Source organism: Miniopterus schreibersii, assembly GCF_964146895.1.
Source record: "Miniopterus schreibersii genome assembly, chromosome: 5".
NCBI lineage: Eukaryota > Metazoa > Chordata > Mammalia > Chiroptera > Miniopteridae > Miniopterus > Miniopterus schreibersii.
The window spans coordinates 8,239,867-8,252,639 of NC_138106.1; the positions used below are offsets into that span (position 1 = coordinate 8,239,867).

At 49.2% G+C, this 12,773-nt stretch overlaps 1 protein-coding gene across 6 annotated transcripts in view; it reads left to right on the forward strand.

Annotated features, from left to right (window-relative positions):
* Positions 1-310: 310 nt before the first annotated feature.
* Positions 311-12,773, forward strand: part of ADARB1 (adenosine deaminase RNA specific B1) — a gene marked incomplete at its 5' end in the record, with an annotated part of 84,876 nt that continues 72,413 nt past the window's right edge. For 3 of the 6 annotated variants that reach the window (XR_013998927.1, XM_081139030.1, XM_081139031.1), the window contains one exon: positions 319-408. Of the gene's footprint in view, positions 474-12,773 lie in introns of all 6 variants that reach the window. The other 3 variants (XM_081139029.1, XM_081139027.1, XM_081139028.1) reach the window with 3 other exon arrangements.

Below are 12,773 nucleotides of genomic sequence, written 5' to 3' on the forward strand. Positions count from 1 at the left end.
AACGTCCAGTTCGCAGCGGGCCCCCTCCGGGTACCTCCGGTCCCCTAGCCCCCTGCCCAGGTCACCCTCCTCCCCGCTAGGCACCCCTCTCCCGCCCCGCCCCGGCTCGGCTAGCGCTCCGGGTACCCCGCAGACCCGGAGCGGAGCTCGCCTCGGCGCTGCGCCGCGCGCACGCGCACGCCCGGCGTCGCGGCGTCGCCCCCTGGCGTGCGCGCGGCCTGGGGCAGGAGGGCGGAGCCGGCGCCGAGGGCGGAGGCGGAGGCGGAGGCTGTGGCGGCGGCCCTGTAGGGCGGCGCACGGGGGCGCGCTCGGGGCCGCGCCAGGCCACGGCCCGCGCGCCGCTGCCCCGGGCGGCCGAGCGGTGCGAGCCCCGGCGAGGCGCGCCGAGCGGAGCCGCCAGCGGCTGAGGTAAGGCGGAGGCGGGCGAGGGTCGGACGCGGCCGGCGGACGAACGCTGTCGGAGCCGCGTTTATGTAAGCGCCGCGGGGCAGGTGGGGAGGCCAGGCCGGGAGTGCGGCTCCGGCGGGACCCCGTGCTGCCGGTGTCGGAGGGGCTGCCGGGGGAGGGAGGCTGCGCCCCGGGATGAGGCTGCGCCCCGGACGGCCCGATTCTCCTCCCCGGGGCGCCGCGTCTGCCCCGGATGCTCTGCGCCGCGGGAGAGGAGGCTGCGCCCCTGCTTGGAGGGGATACTGCCTCTCGGGACGAGGCTGCGCCCCGGGAAGGGGAGTCTACGCCCCCGGAATGAAGGGGAGACTGCGCCCTGGGATGCGGCAGTGCCCGAGGGGTGGGGGTGGCACCCCTGGATGAGGCTGCGCCCCGGGATGGAGCTGATCCCTCGGGGAGGGGAGACTGCACGGGGGACAGACCCGTCCCCACCCTGGGAGTGCCGCGTTTGCTCCGGATTCTCTGCCCCAAGGAGGGAAGCCTTCGCGCAGGGATGAGGCTGCGGCCCCGGGATAAGACTGCGCCCTAGGATGGGGCTGTGCCCCCAGGATGAGGTTGTGCCCCCAGCACGAGGCTGCGCCGCGGCTGGCCCCGCGTCCCCTCCTTAGGGCTCCGCGTCGGCACGGGATGCTCCGCGCCGCGGGGAGGGGAAAGGGACCCCCCCTAGAGAGGGGACGCGGCGTCCGGGTAAGCCTGTGCGCTCTGGAGGGCGCCCTGTCCGCGAGGGATGCTCTGCGCCGCGGGCTGCCCCGGGCGGGGAAGTTCCCGCCGGTGCCGGACGTCTGGAGCGATCCGGAACAATCTGGGGCGATTGGGGGCCCGAGGTGACTTCTGACGTGTTCACATCTGCAGTAGGAAAATTACCGGGTTGTGGATGGGTCCGAGGGAAGGTGTCAGATTGGCCTGTGAACGCTAAAACGTGTTGGAGTCCCGATTTACATGTTGGGTAACCTAAAATGTGTTCCCGCCCCAATTTATCGGTGGGAGTCCTGTACCACTTTGTTTGGTTCGCAGTTAATATTTTTAGCCAACCCGTTTTGATTTTACTTATGATAAAGGCATTTTGTTTCCTTCTTACACAAACCATGATGGTTAGTGGTTCCATTCTCAAAGTACATATAACGAAAAGTGGCTTGATATCAAACTTGCTTCTTTACTCTTAGTGCTCTAATTAAGATGATCTATCTATCATTACATTTTGGGAATAGAAATATTTAATATTTTTTGTTCCCTCTTAAATTTACCCATATGTATTATGCCTTTGAAAGGTGCCATCCAGAGCTGCCTTTCCCAGAACACTGGGTTGTCTTCAGAATATTTCCTGGGTAATGTCTTTTGATTACCACCTTTTCGTTGGGGCTGAGGGCTTGCTGAGGGCTCCCCAGAGAGGAAAGAGAGAAGGGAAAAAAGGTTAAAGCTTGGGTGATACTGCTCTGCCCTGGATAAGAGAATTAGCTGCCCCTCTCCGCAGGGTTCTTTCAGAGGGCAGGATCCTCTCTCATGGCACCCACAACAGTGGCGTGGTAAATATTGATGAGAAGCACTGAGCTGGGTGCCCCATTCTGCCCAGAGGTGGAGGCCAAGGACTCAACACCAGCTTTGAAAGGAATGCATTGTCTTTGAGTAGTGCCTGTTAGATGTTTGAGGGTTCCTGAGACTGAAGGCTGAATTCAGCTACATCTTCAACAAATTTGAAGATACAGTTGGAAGGGAAGAGAGGAGGCCTTTCTGCAGGGGACAGTCAGGGAAAGAAAACTGGTCCATCTCTGAGAAATTCATGACATATGTGTCTCGAGGTGCGATGTGCTCAGGAAGTCAGTACTGGGAGTGAAGGAGAATTAGCTAATGACATCATTGGAAAAAACTTCTGGGCTCATAGCTAATTCATTCCTTTGTGAATTTATATGTCATAATAGTAGTTCAACTGCTTTTTGATTTTTGGAATGAGGAAATCCTTTAAATTTATATTTGTCTGTAAGTGAAGAAAACAAACTTAATTCTTTTGATAAATACTTATCCATGGCCTGCTGTGTGCTGGGCCCTCCCTGTTTTTGGCCAGGGGACACAGTGATAAACAAGATAGGCAGAGCTCAAAAAAGCTCAAAAGCTGGCAGTTTGTTTTATTAATCACTTTTGTAGCATTCCATTTTAAAAATAAAATTTATAATTTTAGTTATAAAAATTTTAAATGTCTAGCATTAAATATATTTTGCAGATTTCAAAATATAAGCATGTACACAGTACATTCTAAAGGAGGTACGAAAAGATAAGAAAACCTTCCAGTCCATACTCGGTCACTTTGTTTCCTCTACCTGCTGTGATTGTGTATTCTTCCCACAGTAGCCAGAATAGTATATACACAGTTGTGTATGTGTTTTAGTGTCATTTTTAGTTTTTGCTATAACAGACAGTGCTGTAGTGAACATTTTTATACACAGGTGCAAGCAAAACTTGCCAACTGTTTTTTATTAATCATCAAAACTCCTTAGCTATAAGGATTATTAAGAGCTGGGTTTTATTCCTTTGAATGTTGTTACAGACTATGTCAGTACTTGGGACCAAGGCATATTACTTAAATAGGTAGGAGACAGCTAGAAAGTACACTTTGGAGATTAAGAGGTGAACTTAGACACCTACCATCCTGTTAAAAACTTGAAGAAAAATTATTGTTGTTAGTATGAAACTGAAAAGAGCTTAGAGTGGTCCAATTTTGTTGGAAAACTTGCTGGGTTGTTTTGGTGTTAATTTTCTAAAATGCACATTTCCAAATCTATAATTTGGTGATAGAAATGGTGGTGTTTAAAAAAACCCTTTTAAAAATATGTTCATACTATGTGAGGTAGGAAACGCCAGTGGTGAGAATCTCATTTACAAATTGTACCTTGGAGTCATTAAGATTTCCTTACTCCTTGAGTGACTTTTCTCTGCAATGTTCATTTCATTTAGAGTGTGGAGAGGGAATGTGCAGTAACCTGCAGAGGTCTTCACGTGGCCTTGCTGCAGAGCTTACTGTTGGGCCCAGACCATTAGCATCATCACCTATTTGTGTGATCTGGTTAGTGTGCTGGCTGCTCTTCTCCACCTGTACATGTGTAAGGTGTTCTAGGAGTGTACAAAGAAAACTCACTTCAGTGTTAGGTTTCCCATCCTTGTGATGGAATTAAGATGAAGATGTGCAGGGAGGGCGTGGAAGGAGCTGAGGTGCCTAGTATTTTTATTGGCGGTGCAGTGAAGCCCTGCTTGCCTCTAGGTTGGTTTTGGTTCACTTGCAGGGTAACCCCACAGGTATTTACCAGGTGCCAGGTACTTTTCTGGGTGCTGGAGGAGTGGGAGCTAGCACAGCAATGATAGTTCCTGCCCTCATGGGGTTCACATTATGGGTGAGGAGGGAACATTAAGCCGCACCTAAAGTCCTAAGTGCCAGGCTGGACAGTGTGGGGGGAATCTGAGAGGGAGCTCAAAGGATGGAGGAGCTGGGTGCTGCCCTGGCAGCCTTGTTCAGGCAGCAGGAACTCTGGAGTCAAAGCTTTGGGCTCAAGGTATTGTCCTGTGCTGGTGATAGCAGGGAGGTCAGTGGCAGGAAGTGAGACTGGGGGGCACCAAGGACTGAGGTGAGGAATTTAGATGCTCATCTCAGTGTGATGGGAAGCCTTCGGAGGGCTGCCTTCCTCCCTGCCTTCCTGCCTCCCTCCTTCCCTGCCTTTGTTCAATTCCTTCCTTCCTTCCTAGTTGACTTAGAGAGTTTTGAATGAGTGACATGATCTGATCTATCTTTATAAAGAATCGCTGTGGCTGTTATGTAGCTAACGTTTGTTAGCAGCTTTCGACATGCCAGGCCACTTAAGCACTTTGCATATATTAATTAATGTAATTTTCATGATAGTTCAAAAAGTAGGCATTATTGTTTGTCCTCCATGGGTAAAACTAGGCAGAGAGAGGCCACAGATAAGCGGTAAAGGCACCTGCCCCAGGACTCTTCCCACCTCCCTGCCATAGGCAGGAGGGGAACAGCAAGGTGACCACGACCATGCAGCGCTCGGACCAGGGCAGAAGTGGCCAGATTCGCTTGCTGTGTCTCAGCACATGTAAGATGCCATCGTTTGTAAGATGCAGCATTACTGTTTGTACTATCAGGAAAGTGTTGCCAATTAGACTGACACTTGCTTTCTTATCACTTAGCTTTTACTTCTACTCACTGGAAGTACAGACTTTTAAAGTTAGACTACTCTTGTGCTTCCATAAAAGGAAAATATGAATGAAATAAAATAAAATAATTCTAAATGCCTTCATGTTTAGAATCCGAGTCTTCCAAGTCAGCCTTTGATGCTGCGCTTTGCTGCCCTACGGTGCTGTCCACTGTGCTGTCACTGAATGTTTCATAGTGCAGCACTGCTATCCCTGAGGTGTTGTCCCAGCTGCCCAGACCCAGTCAGCAAGTCTGGATGCTTTCTTGATCTCACTGGCAGGTGTTAAGGAGACGTATGTGGTCCTGAAGTGACTTGCTGACTGACTTGATGACAGTTACGTTGTCCTTCATACCTCCAAGAGTAACAGCTGAGTTGAGTGTGCCCAAGCAGAGCAACTGCACTCACCAGCACTGACAGCCTTGTGACATACCTCCAGTGCCAGGCACTCCAACTTCCTAGTGGTTAGGATGGGGGGGGGGGCTGCTCTTAGCACTGAGGAACGTGGACTTTTAGCAGGTGGGCCCATCAGGATTGCCAATAGACTGTGAGATAGAACATTCCAGAATGACCCTGGGGTTGTTGGTGGGACAACTGACTGGCCAGTTGTGAGGTGGGGAAGTCTCTGGTGGAGATGAGCCAAGTGCCCGCAGGAGTTTCAGACTCTGGGAGGCAGTTTCTCAGCTGTCCCCGCTGACCAGACCTGCAACGTCTGAGGGCAGGCGGGCCCTCTTCCCACCCCGATCCAGATGGATGATCTTGAGCAGGTTTGTAATCTTCCTGGGCATTGGTTGTCTGGCCCATGAATTAGGAGGAAGACTAGCAGCTTGTTTCCTAGGGTTGCTGGGTGGGATAAACTGAGCTCATGTAAAGCGCCTAAAATGTACCTCACCAACAGGACTAAAGAAGGTTTACTTTGCTTGTTACATTTATGATTAGTCACCAGAGTGCAGGTGTTTGGATAATTTAAGGTTGACTTCAAGAAGAGATTGGGGCCAAATATGAAAATGTGGCTGTGATTGCTTATTGCTGGTGTTTGAAACCGTAGGCTGGGCGGTGGGTGTGGAGTCAGGAGAGCAGAAGGTTGAGGAGTGAGCCTGGGGGCTTTGCCAGGCGCCCACTGGATGAGAGGATATGGCAGCATCCACTGGAAGGGGTCTGCTGAAGGAGGAAACCCGGAGGGTCTAGTAGCCGGAACCCAGGGCCGAGGACTGCTAGTTCCATCCCTTTCAGTGAGGTATTGCTTGGGTTTGAGAAGAGGCACGTAGCCCTTGTGGTGGGGAGAGGGGGTGGGAGTGAGGAAGTGAGACATCCAGTAGAGAGGACTCTAAGAGTTTTGTTGAGAGGGGATAGAGTAATGGGACAGTAGCTGGGTGCGGGGGGGGGGGGCTCCGGAGTTATTTTATTTTATTTTAAATGTTTTTATTGACCTTTTTTAGAGAGAGAGGAAGGGAGAGGAATAGAGAGAAACATCGTTGAGAGAAAAACATCATCTCTTGGCTGCCTCCTGCACACCCCCTATTGGAGATGGAGCCCTCAACCCAGGTAGGTGTCCTGACTGGGAATCGAGCTGTGACCTCTTGGTTCCTGGGTTGACGCTCAACCACTGAGGCACACCAGCCAGGCGAGTGCTTTTATTTTTGAAATGAGAGCAATTATAGTGTGTTTATGGGCTAATAGGAACACTCCCATAGAGGGGGACAAATCTATAATACACTGGGAAAGGGGCTAATTGCAGAGCAAAGTCCTTGAGAAGGTGAGAAGGGACAGCTGGAGGAGCAGGGACACGCAGCCCCAGGAGCCAGGTGGGACTTTGCGCATGGGCACCTTGATTCACTTAAGATCTAAAATGAAAATAATTGGTGCTCAGGCAGGAAACTTGGGCATTGTGCTCTAGGATTTAGGATCTAGAGTCTTACTAGTTTATGGTGCTAAACACGCCTTGGGGCGCCCTTACAGAAAGATAACATGTGGAAATGGCATTTTCTTTATGTAAAAAATTCACATGTCCCTAAAAGTATCATTATCTTAACTAGAACTTGTCACCTTTACTCACCAAATTTGGTACTGCTCAGAGGACTAGCAAAGCTTGTTGCTGACTTATGCTTAATTTGTCTTAAAGATCTGGCAGGAGCCTGTCCAGTGTGGCCAGCGCTTGAGCACAGACCTAGGATCCAGGAGATCACGGTTTGATTCCCGGTCAGGGCGTGTGCCCAAGTTGCGGGCTCGATCCCCAGTAGGGTGCATGCAGGGGGCAGCTGATCAGTGAATCTCTCTCATCATTGATGTTTCTATCTCTCTCTTTCTCTCTTCCTTCTCTCTGAAATCAATAAAAATCTATTTAAAAAAAAAAAGATCTGGCAGGAAATGCCAGTGTTGCATCCTGGACAACTCCCCCACCCCCATCTCAGGGGGGACAGGTGCTGCTGCTTTAGGCCAGGGATGTGTGAGCGCCTTGGGGGTAGCAGCCTTCACTTCAGATTGTCTGTTGAAGTGATAAAATACCTTCCTTGCGTGTTGGTTTGCATTGTTTGTGGTTATTTTTTTTTAGGTTGGGAGTTTCGAAATACAGTTTTCCCAGTAGTTCCACAGATGTGATGAAATGTAGAGGCCCTTCCTTGTCCTTGCCTTCAGTCCACTGTTGGAGGTGGGAGAGGGGTTTGCATTGCTCTGGGCACATGCTCACTTCCCTCTGTCCTGCAGTGTACAGGTTTCACAAGTGCCTTCTCTCTGTGTCACCGTGGAAGGACACAGGGAAGGTGGAGCTCTCTGCCTCTTTGAGCCAACATTCCAGCGGGGGAGACTAAACAAGGACGAAGTTAGATAATATACCTTAAAATTAATGTCTGTGGGATGGGTGAGGAAATAGGGTGGAGGTGGGTGGCGTCAGAGGGCTGCTCTGACTAGTGGCCTGGCGTTCCAGGAAGGCCTCGGGATAGGGTGCTGTGCTGCAGCCTGAGAGACAGAATGACCTCTTCATGTCAGGAGAGGAGACAAGGACATTTCAGGTGGAAGGGACAGCCTGTAGGAACCCTGCTTGTTGGAGCAGCTAAGGGCGGGGCCAGTAGCCTTTGTCCAGTCCGTCATTAATGGGGGATGCAGTGTTAGATGACATTGAGAGACATGTGGCCTGGCTGTGCAGCTCCCATGGGCCACAAGAAGAGTTTGAAGCAGAAGGATGAGGGTTGGGGGAGCAGGGCAGAGAAGCTGGGGACAGAGCCAAGTGCACTATTTCTGGTGGTCCAGTCAGCAGGGCTGGTGATGGATCGGGCCTGGAGAGGAAGGGGCGGGGGGAGCAAGAGGAGCTACCCTTAGGACTCAGAATTGTGCTGATGCTGAGGACCAGCAGTGGGTCCAAGGGCAGTTCTTTGGTTATGGATGTTTCCATTTTACACTGGGTTCTGTTTGGATCTGGAGATCACTTGTTCCCAGTGTGTGATGTGCACAGTATTTATCTATGCCTAAATATGATCTATAAGCTAGATAACATTGTTTGTAAACACACAGACAGATACAAACGTTTAAACCTCTATTAGGTACAGCGGGCGCTAACTGGGAGTCCTTGTGCCCACTCCATTTATTACTCATGAGCATTATGTGGAGGTTTTGTTACCCACTTTTCGGATCAGGAACTGATGTTAGAGGTTCAGTAGCTTCCTGGGAGAGTTGGACAATAGTTAGCTACATTTATTAAGCTCTCACTCTGTGTCAGGCATGGTGGAACCAGTGTATTCTAGTTTACTCCTCTTGCTAACCTTTGATAGTCACTTTATGTGGGACCACCACCATCTGCTCTTACTGATAAGAAGACTTGCCAGGTTCACCTGAGTCGCCTCCTCACAGGTCTCCTTTCCTCCTGTCTGTTCTTGACCAGCAGCCAAAGCCGAGGCTTAAATGGAGGGCAGATTGGTCACCCTTCTGCTCAGAACCCTGTAACTGCCCCATGTCAGAGTCCTGCCAGGGGCCCCCTCTCCTGCTATCCCCTCAGCTGGCTCCTGGGCTGCACTCCTCTGCACCCGCACCTCCTCACCCACTGTGTGCCCTGCTGTCTTTACTGTCTCCCTTCCTCCCATCAGCCTGCCAGGTGGCAGAGTAGAAGCCCCAGGAAGGCAGGGGTTTTGCTCTCTCTCTGTCCTTAGGGCTCAGAACAATTCCTGGCAGACAGCAGGCACTCAGCTGTGTTTGTTAAATGAGTGAGTAACTTTTTCTTACTTTTTGTGTTTGTAGTGAATGGTGAAACCCAAATTGGGGCTGTTGCCTCAGAAAACGTGTCCTTTTGTGCCTTACCCCCCCCCCCATTGTGCTGGTGCATCAGGCATATATTTACGCCCATATGTCTGTGTTATCGCCAGAGTTCCATGCTTTCATTTGTAGAACAGAAACATTTACTAAGCACTCAGAATTGTTCTAAAACCATAAAGTGCAGTACAGTAAATGAATCTCTTGAAAACAGTAAATTAGTCAACCTGAATAAATGGTTTTCTCCTGCCACCATCATTTTAACCCCTTCTGGGTGACATGTAATTGAAACACATTCTCTTAAGTAGTAACAGTGTCCTTAATAGTCAGAAGTAACAGTTATAACTACATCTTGATAAAAGTGAGAATAAATAATTCTGGTAAGTTTCAGAAAAGCAGCCAAATAAAATGAAAAATACTTGATTCAACTATGGAGGCTTAAAGGATTTAGACATTGGAGAGAATTCGGCTTTATAAGCTGTGTGGTGGAGGCGCAAACAAGAATGTTCCTGCGTTTAGGAACCTGGGGATTTAATCCCAGCCCTGCCCTGAACTTGCCCGCGGCTCTCCTTTCAGTTCTGTCGCAGGTTCCTTGAGCGTTAAACCAGGCCGTTGAGTTGTTGGTTTCCAAGCTTCCTTCCATTTTTGGAAGACTGTTGTATGTAGGAGGAAAACAGTAAGTATTATGTGTTTTAAGGGTTATGTAGTCAATTGTTCAAGAAATAGAGCCCGTGTACAGTCCTTGGCTAAATGCAGTGATGCCACGTCACTTCATGGCTGCTTAAGATCCAGGAGAGGCCCAAGCGTCCCGTCCCCTCCCTGTGGACCCAGTGGCTCTGCTGGAAGAGGTGAGGTGCAGGACCGAGGAAGGTGGGTCAGAGGCAGGATCGGGGGGGTGGAGTGATGTGTCTGACTCTATGAGAAATGGCAAGACTTCGGGGGAGTCCAGGTGATCCTTTTGTGTTTCCAGGCTTAGGGCACTGGACTGTTAGTTGCCGTGAATTAAATGAAGCAAGGATTGTTTTCAGTTTGTAAGTTTAGAGCATATCATAACTGACTAACGATAATTCAGTGGTAGGTGACATTTAGTTGGTTCCCTCTTCCAACATTATAGAGTTAGAGACAGGTGGTCATCAACATGTCGGTCAGGCTAGAAAATAAGTTTGAAAGTTGCATTGTATTCTGTGCCTCACGGGCAGCGCAAGTACATCTGATTCCTTCTGGGAGTTTTTTTGGTTAGTCACAGTGCATACAAGTTCTCTCCCTCTCCGAGTGTCAGCGCACTTAGGGTGAGTTGATTTCTGTAAGGACAGGAATTTACCAAGGATGCTGGGAGGCTTCTCATCATGTCCGTGAGGCTGAGAGCCGGCCACAATGGCCGGTTTCCTGCGGGATCACATGCACTAAGCGTGGGAACTACACATGAGTGCCCTGCCCACTGTCACCTTCTGGTACCCAGGTCTCCGTCATCTCAATTTCCTCCCTTTTCAGGAATGGATTCTGCCAGGCACCCGCTTTCTCAGGTTTCTCTTTCCAGGCAAGATCTCGTGTTTGCCTTATGCGTGCCCTCGCTGAGGGGACAAGGATTCCATTTCTGGCCTCTGCCTTAGGAAGGGGGACTCCGCCAGGGGATGTCCCCAAGTAGAGGAAGGGAGTCGGGGTGCTGGGTGGCCACCAATGTGAAAATGATGGAAAACAAACTTCACTCAGTTGCTTCACCTGGTTCAGGCCTGAGCACAAACAGCCTGAGGCTAAATCTAAATTCAGGAAGCAGTTTCAAGAGATGCACTTGGGCCATAGCTTATATAGCAGTGATGTGACTGTTTATATCCACTCTAGATAGATAAGAATGAAATTAATTATGTCAAATGCATATTTATTAGTCTTGATCATTTGAATTTGATTCCTTTTCAGAATAAGAATCTACCCAAAATAACAGTCAGAGTTTTTATTCCTGAGTCAGTCATTGGCCTTAGGTTTTACAATATGCCTGTTATAATACAGTGTTCTTTGGCGGGCTACTTTAGAGGATTATCTTTCCTTTCTTACTGTATTAAAACTTTTTTTCATTAAAAAGTTATCTAAATGTTTAAAGAGCCTCAGGTAATAATGTTTTAAATGAACAGCTCCAGGAAATAGTGGCATAAGCAGTAAACAATGAAGAATTATTTACTGTAGGTAGAAGTGGGCTTGGGGGTTGAGGCTGAAAGTCTTAATCTAGGAGGATGTGGAAGTCATAGGACAGAATCTGAGGACTTCAGGGCTGCAGTAACCCAGGGTTGTCACCAAACCCTGTGGAGAAAGTCACTTACATCAAGTCTCCACTGGTTTTCAGAAGTGGTGAGATGAGAACCTCTGTGTCAGGACTGTGAGCTTGTGTCCCCTTGACTGTGAGGCATGGTGTCACTCAGACACAGAGCAGACTTAAACCTGCACCTTCCAACTCCTACTCTAGAGTTTTCTCTCTTCATATGTTTTTGGTGTCATGAATAGGTGGCTTCTGCCCACGTGCGCATAAGTGAGCGACATATTTGATGATTTCACAATGAAGCTTTCTGATCTTTAATTTTATGCCTCTAATGCAGCTGTGAGGGAATTGATGGTATTTCCACAGAAGAGGCAGGTCCTGCATAAACCTACAGGATATTTCAGAGCACAAAGCATCATGCTCCATGCCCCTTGTCCCACCCCACCATCCTTAAATTCTCCCCACGTGGATCAGCTCTGGGTGAGCAGGGCACAGGCAGGAAGGGGGGTGCTTGATTAATGGAAGTGTTTCTCACTGAAAACCCTTGCTGTAGGGAAGGGAGGCTGTAACCTGGGAAAGGTGCACAGGGTTCGTGGGACAGAGCACCGCTGTGAGTGTCACAGGAAAGGGCAGTGCTGGGTGACTTACCACGCTGCCCTGTGTGCAGTCACAGAGAAGAAAGAGTCCATCTGCGTGTTTTCCCAGTCTTACTGAGTGTTGAAAGAAACACTACGGATTGAATATACGGTTGATAACGGTCTGGGTGACCATCTTCTGAGTGCTTGGGAAGATGTAGGCAGAGACAAGGTGGGAATGGTACTATGAAGAGGTTTGTTTCTTGTGTTTTAAACAGCTACCATGGGGTTCACTCCCTGTAAGTAGGTAATTCAGACACTTTCAAGAATTTACAAGTTGTGCAACCATTACCACAGTCTAGTTTTGAAAACTCTCCGTCACCCCAAAATGTTCATGGGCTTGTTTGTGTTTAACGCCCATTCCTGCTGCAGCTATAGGAAACCTCCGATCTGCTCTGTCTCTGCGTTTGCTTTTTCTAGGCATTTTGTATACGTGGCATTAAGCCACATGCAGTCTTTTGTGTCAGGCTCCTTTCACTTCAGGTGTTTCGAGCACACCCATGCTGTGGCTCTGATCAGTCTTGGTTCCTGTTAGTTGCTGAGAGTATGCCAGGGCGTTGATGTGGCGCCTCTTGTTTATTTCCTCACCAGGGATGGACATTTGCGCCATTTCCACTTTTTGACTGTTAGGAATAATGCTGCTCTGGACGTTAGCAAACATGTCTTTGTGTGGACGTGAGCTTTGAAGGGGGAGTAGGATAAAAGCATTCCTTTGGTATTGTTAATGCTGGTAAAAATCATTGGTTAGACTTTGCGTCTGTCTCTAGGATGTGGGTGGAGCTTCCCGGATGGTGTGAACCTCTCACTTCCAGGACGAAGTGTCATGGTCGAAATGTCACACATAGCCTGTTGGGGTTTCTTATGATGATGCTCTGCATGTGGTGTGCACTGTTAGGTCACCAGCAGGTGAACCCTTGCCCAATATTTGATTCACTCATCAGAGGAGAAATCAATGAAATACTCTTGGGCATATTAGAAACCACGTCCAGCCTGCGAAACCACATATGCACTTAGGCAGTGATC